The sequence below is a fragment of the Nomia melanderi genome, unplaced genomic scaffold (genome assembly GCF_051020985.1).
Source record: "Nomia melanderi isolate GNS246 unplaced genomic scaffold, iyNomMela1 scaffold0103, whole genome shotgun sequence".
In the NCBI taxonomy this organism is placed as follows: Eukaryota; Metazoa; Arthropoda; class Insecta; order Hymenoptera; family Halictidae; genus Nomia; species Nomia melanderi.
Genome location: NW_027475218.1, coordinates 65374 through 74712, shown reverse-complemented (window position 1 = coordinate 74712; position 9339 = coordinate 65374).

Genomic DNA, 9339 nt, shown 5'->3' with positions numbered 1-9339 from the left:
GGGAAAAATCAAATATATATCTGGTGATATCTCGGGTGCTATTACAGATAGCGCAATAAACCAAAGTGAATTATCTGCAGGAGGCCCTGGCGCATGAATCTGTGCAGCGGGATCGACCTCGGACCACTAGGGGCCGAGAAAACCACAGTCTCATGGGGCCGGACTCTCAGGTTCAGGGGAACATCCAATATATATCTGGTGATATCTCGGGTGCTATTACAGATAGTGCAATAAACCAAAGTGAATTATCTGCAGGAGGCCCTGGCGCATGAATCTGTGCAGCGGGAACGACCTCGTACCACCAGGTGCCCAGGAATCCACCGTCTCATGGGGCCGGACACGCAGGGTCGGGGAAAATTCCAATATATACCTGGTGATATCTCGGGTGCTCTTACAGATAGCGCACTAAACCAAAGTGAATTATCTGCAGGGGGCCCTGGCGCATGAAACTGTGCAGCGGAAACGACCTCGGACCACCAGGGGCCGAGAAAACCACCGACACATGGTGCCGGTCACCCAAGGTCATGTAAAAATCCAGGATAGATCTGATGATATCTCGGGTGCTATTAGAGATAGCGCGATAAATTAAAGTGCATTGTCTGCATTAGGCCCTGGCATATGAATCTGTGCAGCAGCAACGACCTTGGCCCTCCAGGGGCCGAGAAACTTAGAGATTTTCGGTATCCGTCACCCAAAGTCATGTAAAAATCTTGCATATATATGGTGCTTCCTCGGGTGCTATTACAGATAGCGCAATAAATCAAAGTGCATTGTCTGCAGGAGGCCCTAGCGCATGAATCTGTGCGCCGGGAACGACCTCGGACCACCAGGGGCCGAGAAAACCGCAGTCACATGGGGCCGGACACTCAGGGTCAGTCAAAAATCCAATATATATCTGGTGATATCTCGGGTGCTGTTAGAGATAGCGCAATAAATCACAGTGCATTGTCTGTAGGAGGCCCTGGCGCATGAGTCTGTGCAGCGGGAACGACCTCGGAACAGCAGGGGCCGAGAAAACCACCGTCTCATGGGGCCGGACACTCAGGGTCAGTCAAAAATCCAATATATATCTGGTGATATCTCGGGTGCTATTACAGATAGCGCAATAAATCAATGTGCATTGTCTGTAGGAGGCCCCGGCGCATGAATCTGTGCGCCGGGAACGACCTCGGACCACCAGGGGCCGAGAAAACCGCAGTCACATGGGGCCGGACACTCAGGGTCAGGGGAAAATCCAATATATATCTGGTGATATCTCGGGTGCTATTAGAGATAGCGCAATAATCCAAAGTGAATTATCTGCAGGAGGCCCTGGCGCATGAATCTGTGCAGCAGCAACGACCTCGGCACCCCAGGGGCCGAGAAACTTACAGATTTTCGGTATCCGTCACCCAAAGTCATGTAAAAATCTTGCATATATATGGTACTTTCTCGGGTGCTATTACAGATAGACCAATAAACCAAAGTGATTTATCTGCAGGAGGCCCTGGTGCATGAATCTGTGCAGCGGGATCGACCTCGGACCACCAGGGGCCGAGAAAACCACCAACTCGTGGGGCCGGACACTCAGGGTCAGGGAAAAATCCAATATATATGTGGTGATATCTCGGGTGCTATTACAGATAGAGCAATAAACCAAAGTGAATTATCTGCAGGAGGCCCTGGTGCATGAATCTGTGCAGCGGGAACGACCTCGGACCACCAGGGGTCGAGAAAACACCGTCTCATGGGGCCGGAGACTCAGGGTAAGGGAAAACCCAATATATATCTGGTGATATCTCGGGTGCTATTAGATATAGCGCAATAAACCAATGTGAATTATCTGCAGGAGGCCCTGGCGCATGCATTTGTGCAGCGGGAACGACCCCGGACCACCAGGGGCCGAGAAAACAACCGTCTCATGGGGCCGGACACTCAGGGTCAGGGAAAAGTCCAATATAAATCTGGTGATATCTCGCGTGCTATTAGAGATAGCGCAATAAACCACAGTGAATTATCTGCAGGAGGCCCTGGCGCATGAATCTGTGCAGCGGGAACGACCTCGGACCACCAGAGGCCGAGAAAGCCACCGTCTCATGGGGCCGGACACTCAGGGTCCGGGAAAAATCAAATATATATCTGGTGATATCTCGGGTGCTATTACAGATAGCGCAATAAACCAAAGTGAATTATCTGCAGGAGGCCCTGGCGCATGAATCTGTGCAGCGGGAACGACCTCGTACCACCAGGTGCCCAGGAATCCACCGTCTCATGGGGCCGGACACGCAGGGTCGGGGAAAATTCCAATATATACCTGGTGATATCTCGGGTGCTCTTACAGATAGCGCACTAAACCAAAGTGAATTATCTGCAGGGGGCCCTGGCGCATGAAACTGTGCAGCGGAAACGACCTCGGACCACCAGGGGCCGAGAAAACCACCGACACATGGTGCCGGTCACCCAAGGTCATGTAAAAATCCAGGATAGATCTGATGATATCTCGGGTGCTATTAGAGATAGCGCGATAAATTAAAGTGCATTGTCTGCATTAGGCCCTGGCGCATGAATCTGTGCAGCAGCAACGACCTTGGCCCTCCAGGGGCCGAGAAACTTACAGATTTTCGGTATCCGTCACCCAAAGTCATGTAAAAATCTTGCATATATATGGTGCTTTCTCGGGTGCTATTACAGATAGCGCAATAAATCAAAGTGCATTGTCTGCAGGAGGCCCTAGCGCATGAATCTGTGAAGCAGGAACGACCTCGGACCACCAGGGGCCGAGAAAACCACAGTCTCATGGGGCCTGACACTCAGGGTCAGGGGAAAATACAATCTATATCTGGTGATATGTTGGGTGCTATTAGAGATAGCGCAATAAATCAAAGTGCATTGTCTGTAGGAGGCCCTGGCGCATGAATCTGTGCAGCGGGAACGACCTCGGACCACCAGGGCCCGAGAAAACCACCGTCTCATGGGGCGGGACACTCAGAGTCTGGGAAAAATCCAATATATATCTGGTGATATCTCGGGTGCTGTTAGAGATAGCGCAATAAATCACAGTGCATTGTCTGTAGGAGGCCCTGGCGCATGAGTCTGTGCAGCGGGAACGACCTCGGAACAGCAGGGGCCGAGAAAACCACCGTCTCATGGGGCCGGACACTCAGGGTCAGTCAAAAATCCAATATATATCTGGTGATATCTCGGGTGCTATTACAGATAGCGCAATAAATCAATGTGCATTGTCTGTAGGCGGCCCCGGCGCATGAATCTGTGCGCCGGGAACGACCTCGGACCACCAGGGGCCGAGAAAACCGCAGTCACATGGGGCCGGACACTCAGGGTCAGGGGAAAATCCAATATATATCTGGTGATATCTCGGGTGCTATTAGAGATAGCGCAATAATCCAAAGTGAATTATCTGCAGGAGGCCCTGGCGCATGAATCTGTGCAGCAGCAACGACCTCGGCACCCCAGGGGCCGAGAAACTTACAGATTTTCGGTATCCGTCACCCAAAGTCATGTAAAAATCTTGCATATATATGGTACTTTCTCGGGTGCTATTACAGATAGCGCAATAAATCAAAGTGCATTGTCTGAAGGAGGCCCTAGCGCATGAACCTGTGCAGCGGGAACGACCTCGGACCACCAGGGGCCGAGAAAACCACCGTCTCATGGGGCCTGACACTCAGGGTCAGGGAAAAATCAAATATATATCTGGTGATATCTGGGGTGCTATTACACATAGCGCAATAAATCGAATTGCATTGTATGCAGGAGACCCCGGCGCATGCATCTGTGCAGCGGCAACGACATCGGACCACCAGGGGCCGAGAAAACCACCGACACAAGGGGCCGGACTGTCAGGGTCAGGGAAAAATCCAATATATATCTGGTGATATCTCGGGTGCTATTAGAGATAGCGCAATAAATCAAAGTGCATTGTCTGTAGGAGGCACTGGCGAATGAATCTGTGCAGCAGGAACGACCTCGGACCACTAGGGGCCGAGAAAACCACCGACACATGGGGCCGGACACTCAGGGTCAGGGAAAAATCCAATATATATCTGGTGATATCTCGGGTGCTATTAGAGATAGCGCAATAAACCAAAGTGAATTATCTGCAGGAAGCCCTGGCGCATGATTCTTTCAGCGGGAACGACCTCGGACAACCAGGGTCCGTGAAAATCACCGTCTCATGGGGCCGGACTGTCAGGGTCATGGAAAAATCCAATATATATCTGGTGATATCTCGGGTGCTATTAGAGATAGCGCAATAAATCAAAGTGCATTGTCTGTAGGAGACACTGGCGAATGAATCTGTTCTGCTGGAACGACCTCGGATCACTAGGGGCCGAGAAAACCACCATCTCATGGGGCCGGAAACACAGGGTCAGGGGAAAATCCAATATATATCTGGTGATATCTCGGGTGCTATTACAGATAGACCAATAAACCAAACTGATTTATCTGCAGGAGGCCCTGGTGCATGAATCTGTGCAGCGGGATCGACCTCGGACCACCAGGGGCCGAGAAAACCACCAACTCGTGGGGCCGGACACTCAGGGTCAGGGAAAAATCCAATATATATGTGGTGATATCTCGGGTGCTATTACAGATAGAGCAATAAACCAAAGTGGATTGTCCGGAGGAGGCCCTTCCGCTTGAATCTGTGCAGCAGGAACGACGTAGGACCACCGGGGGTCGAGAAAATTACAGATTTTCGGTGTCCGTCACACAAAGTCATGTAAAAATCCAGCATATATATGGTGCTTTCTCTGGTGCTATTACAGATATCGCGATAAATCAAAGTGAATTATCTGCAGGAGGCCCTGGCGCATGAATCTGTGCAGCAGCAACGACCTCGGCACCCCAGGGGCCGAGAAACTTACAGATTTTCGGTATCCGTCACCCAAAGTCATGTAAAAATCTTGCATATATATGGTACTTTCTCGGGTGCTATTACAGATAGCGCAATAAATCAAAGTGCATTGTCTGAAGGAGGCCCTAGCGCATGAACCTGTGCAGCGGGAACGACCTCGGACCACCAGGGGCCGAAAAAACCACCGTCTCATGGGGCCTGACACTCAGGGTCAGGGAAAAATCAAATATATATCTGGTGATATCTGGGGTGCTATTACACATAGCGCAATAAATCGAATTGCATTGTATGCAGGAGACCCCGGCGCATGAATCTGTGCAGCGGGAACGACCTCGGACCACCAGGGCCCGAGAAAACCACCGTCTCATGTGGCCGGACACTTAGTGTCAGGGAAAAATCCAGTATATATCTGGTGATATCTCGGGTGCTATTAGAGACAGTGCAATAAACCAAAGTGAATTATCTGCAGGAGGACCTGGCGCATGAATATGTGCAGCGGGAACGACCTCCGACCACCAGGGGCCTAGAAAACCACCGACACAAGGGGCCGGACTGTCAGGGTCAGGGAAAAATCCAATATATATCTGGTGATATCTCGGGTGCTATTAGAGATAGCGCAATAAATCAAAGTGCATTGTCTGTAGGAGGCACTGGCGAATGAATCTGGGCAGCGGGAATGACCTCGGACCACCAGAGGCCGAGAAAGCCACCGTCTCATGGGGCCGGACACTCAGGGTCCGGGAAAAATCAAATATATATCTGGTGATATCTCGGGTGCTATTACAGATAGCGCAATAAACCAAAGTGAATTATCTGCAGGAGGCCCTGGCGCATGAATCTGTGCAGCGGGATCGACCTCGGACCACTAGGGGCCGAGAAAACCACAGTCTCATGGGGCCGGACTCTCAGGTTCAGGGGAACATCCAATATATATCTGGTGATATCACGGGTGCTATTACAGATAGTGCAATAAACCAAAGTGAATTATCTGCAGGAGGCCCTGGCGCATGAATCTGTGCAGCGGGAACGACCTCGTACCACCAGGTGCCCAGGAATCCACCGTCTCATGGGGCCGGACACGCAGGGTCAGGGAAAAATCCAATATATACCTGGTGATATCTCGGGTGCTCTTACAGATAGCGCACTAAACCAAAGTGAATTATCTGCAGGGGGCCCTGGCGCATGAAACTGTGCAGCGGAAACGACCTCGGACTACCAGGGGCCGAGAAAACCACCGACACATGGTGCCGGTCACCCAAGGTCATGTAAAAATCCAGGATAGATCTGATGATATCTCGGGTGCTATTAGAGATAGCGCGATAAATTAAAGTGCATTGTCTGCATTAGGCCCTGGCGCATGAATCTGTGCAGCAGCAACGACCTTGGCCCTCCAGGGGCCGAGAAAACCAGAGTCTCATGGGGCCGGACACTCAGGGTCAGGGAAAAATCCAATATATATCTGGTGATGTCTCGGGTGCTATTAGAGATTGCGCAATAAACCAAAGTGCATTGTCTGTAGGAGGCCCTGGCGCATGAATCTGTGCAGCGGGTACGACCTCGGACCACCAGAGGCCGAGAAAGCCACCGTCTCATGGGGCCGGACACTCAGGGTCCGGGAAAAATCAAATATATATCTGGTGATATCTCGGGTGCTATTACAGATAGCGCAATAAACCAAAGTGAATTATCTGCAGGAGGCCCTGGCGCATGAATCTGTGCAGCGGGATCGACCTCGGACCACTAGGGGCCGAGAAAACCACAGTCTCATGGGGCCGGACTCTCAGGTTCAGGGGAACATCCAATATATATCTGGTGATATCTCGGGTGCTATTACAGATAGTGCAATAAACCAAAGTGAATTATCTGCAGGAGGCCCTGGCGCATGAATCTGTGCAGCGGGAACGACCTCGTACCACCAGGTGCCCAGGAATCCACCGTCTCATGGGGCCGGACACGCAGGGTCGGGGAAAATTCCAATATATACCTGGTGATATCTCGGGTGCTCTTACAGATAGCGCACTAAACCAAAGTGAATTATCTGCAGGGGGCCCTGGCGCATGAAACTGTGCAGCGGAAACGACCTCGGACCACCAGGGGCCGAGAAAACCACCGACACATGGTGCCGGTCACCCAAGGTCATGTAAAAATCCAGGATAGATCTGATGATATCTCGGGTGCTATTAGAGATAGCGCGATAAATTAAAGTGCATTGTCTGCATTAGGCCCTGGCATATGAATCTGTGCAGCAGCAACGACCTTGGCCCTCCAGGGGCCGAGAAACTTAGAGATTTTCGGTATCCGTCACCCAAAGTCATGTAAAAATCTTGCATATATATGGTGCTTTCTCGGGTGCTATTACAGATAGCGCAATAAATCAAAGTGCATTGTCTGCAGGAGGCCCTAGCGCATGAATCTGTGCGCCGGGAACGACCTCGGACCACCAGGGGCCGAGAAAACCGCAGTCACATGGGGCCGGACACTCAGGGTCAGTCAAAAATCCAATATATATCTGGTGATATCTCGGGTGCTGTTAGAGATAGCGCAATAAATCACAGTGCATTGTCTGTAGGAGGCCCTGGCGCATGAGTCTGTGCAGCGGGAACGACCTCGGAACAGCAGGGGCCGAGAAAACCACCGTCTCATGGGGCCGGACACTCAGGGTCAGTCAAAAATCCAATATATATCTGGTGATATCTCGGGTGCTATTACAGATAGCGCAATAAATCAATGTGCATTGTCTGTAGGAGGCCCCGGCGCATGAATCTGTGCGCCGGGAACGACCTCGGACCACCAGGGGCCGAGAAAACCGCAGTCACATGGGGCCGGACACTCAGGGTCAGGGGAAAATCCAATATATATCTGGTGATATCTCGGGTGCTATTAGAGATAGCGCAATAATCCAAAGTGAATTATCTGCAGGAGGCCCTGGCGCATGAATCTGTGCAGCAGCAACGACCTCGGCACCCCAGGGGCCGAGAAACTTACAGATTTTCGGTATCCGTCACCCAAAGTCATGTAAAAATCTTGCATATATATGGTACTTTCTCGGGTGCTATTACAGATAGACCAATAAACCAAAGTGATTTATCTGCAGGAGGCCCTGGTGCATGAATCTGTGCAGCGGGATCGACCTCGGACCACCAGGGGCCGAGAAAACCACCAACTCGTGGGGCCGGACACTCAGGGTCAGGGAAAAATCCAATATATATGTGGTGATATCTCGGGTGCTATTACAGATAGAGCAATAAACCAAAGTGAATTATCTGCAGGAGGCCCTGGTGCATGAATCTGTGCAGCGGGAACGACCTCGGACCACCAGGGGTCGAGAAAACACCGTCTCATGGGGCCGGAGACTCAGGGTAAGGGAAAACCCAATATATATCTGGTGATATCTCGGGTGCTATTAGATATAGCGCAATAAACCAATGTGAATTATCTGCAGGAGGCCCTGGCGCATGCATTTGTGCAGCGGGAACGACCCCGGACCACCAGGGGCCGAGAAAACAACCGTCTCATGGGGCCGGACACTCAGGGTCAGGGAAAAGTCCAATATAAATCTGGTGATATCTCGCGTGCTATTAGAGATAGCGCAATAAACCACAGTGAATTATCTGCAGGAGGCCCTGGCGCATGAATCTGTGCAGCGGGAACGACCTCGGACCACCAGAGGCCGAGAAAGCCACCGTCTCATGGGGCCGGACACTCAGGGTCCGGGAAAAATCAAATATATATCTGGTGATATCTCGGGTGCTATTACAGATAGCGCAATAAACCAAAGTGAATTATCTGCAGGAGGCCCTGGCGCATGAATCTGTGCAGCGGGAACGACCTCGTACCACCAGGTGCCCAGGAATCCACCGTCTCATGGGGCCGGACACGCAGGGTCGGGGAAAATTCCAATATATACCTGGTGATATCTCGGGTGCTCTTACAGATAGCGCACTAAACCAAAGTGAATTATCTGCAGGGGGCCCTGGCGCATGAAACTGTGCAGCGGAAACGACCTCGGACCACCAGGGGCCGAGAAAACCACCGACACATGGTGCCGGTCACCCAAGGTCATGTAAAAATCCAGGATAGATCTGATGATATCTCGGGTGCTATTAGAGATAGCGCGATAAATTAAAGTGCATTGTCTGCATTAGGCCCTGGCGCATGAATCTGTGCAGCAGCAACGACCTTGGCCCTCCAGGGGCCGAGAAACTTACAGATTTTCGGTATCCGTCACCCAAAGTCATGTAAAAATCTTGCATATATATGGTGCTTTCTCGGGTGCTATTACAGATAGCGCAATAAATCAAAGTGCATTGTCTGCAGGAGGCCCTAGCGCATGAATCTGTGAAGCAGGAACGACCTCGGACCACCAGGGGCCGAGAAAACCACAGTCTCATGGGGCCGGACACTCAGGGTCAGGGGAAAATACAATCTATATCTGGTGATATGTTGGGTGCTATTAGAGATAGCGCAATAAATCAAAGTGC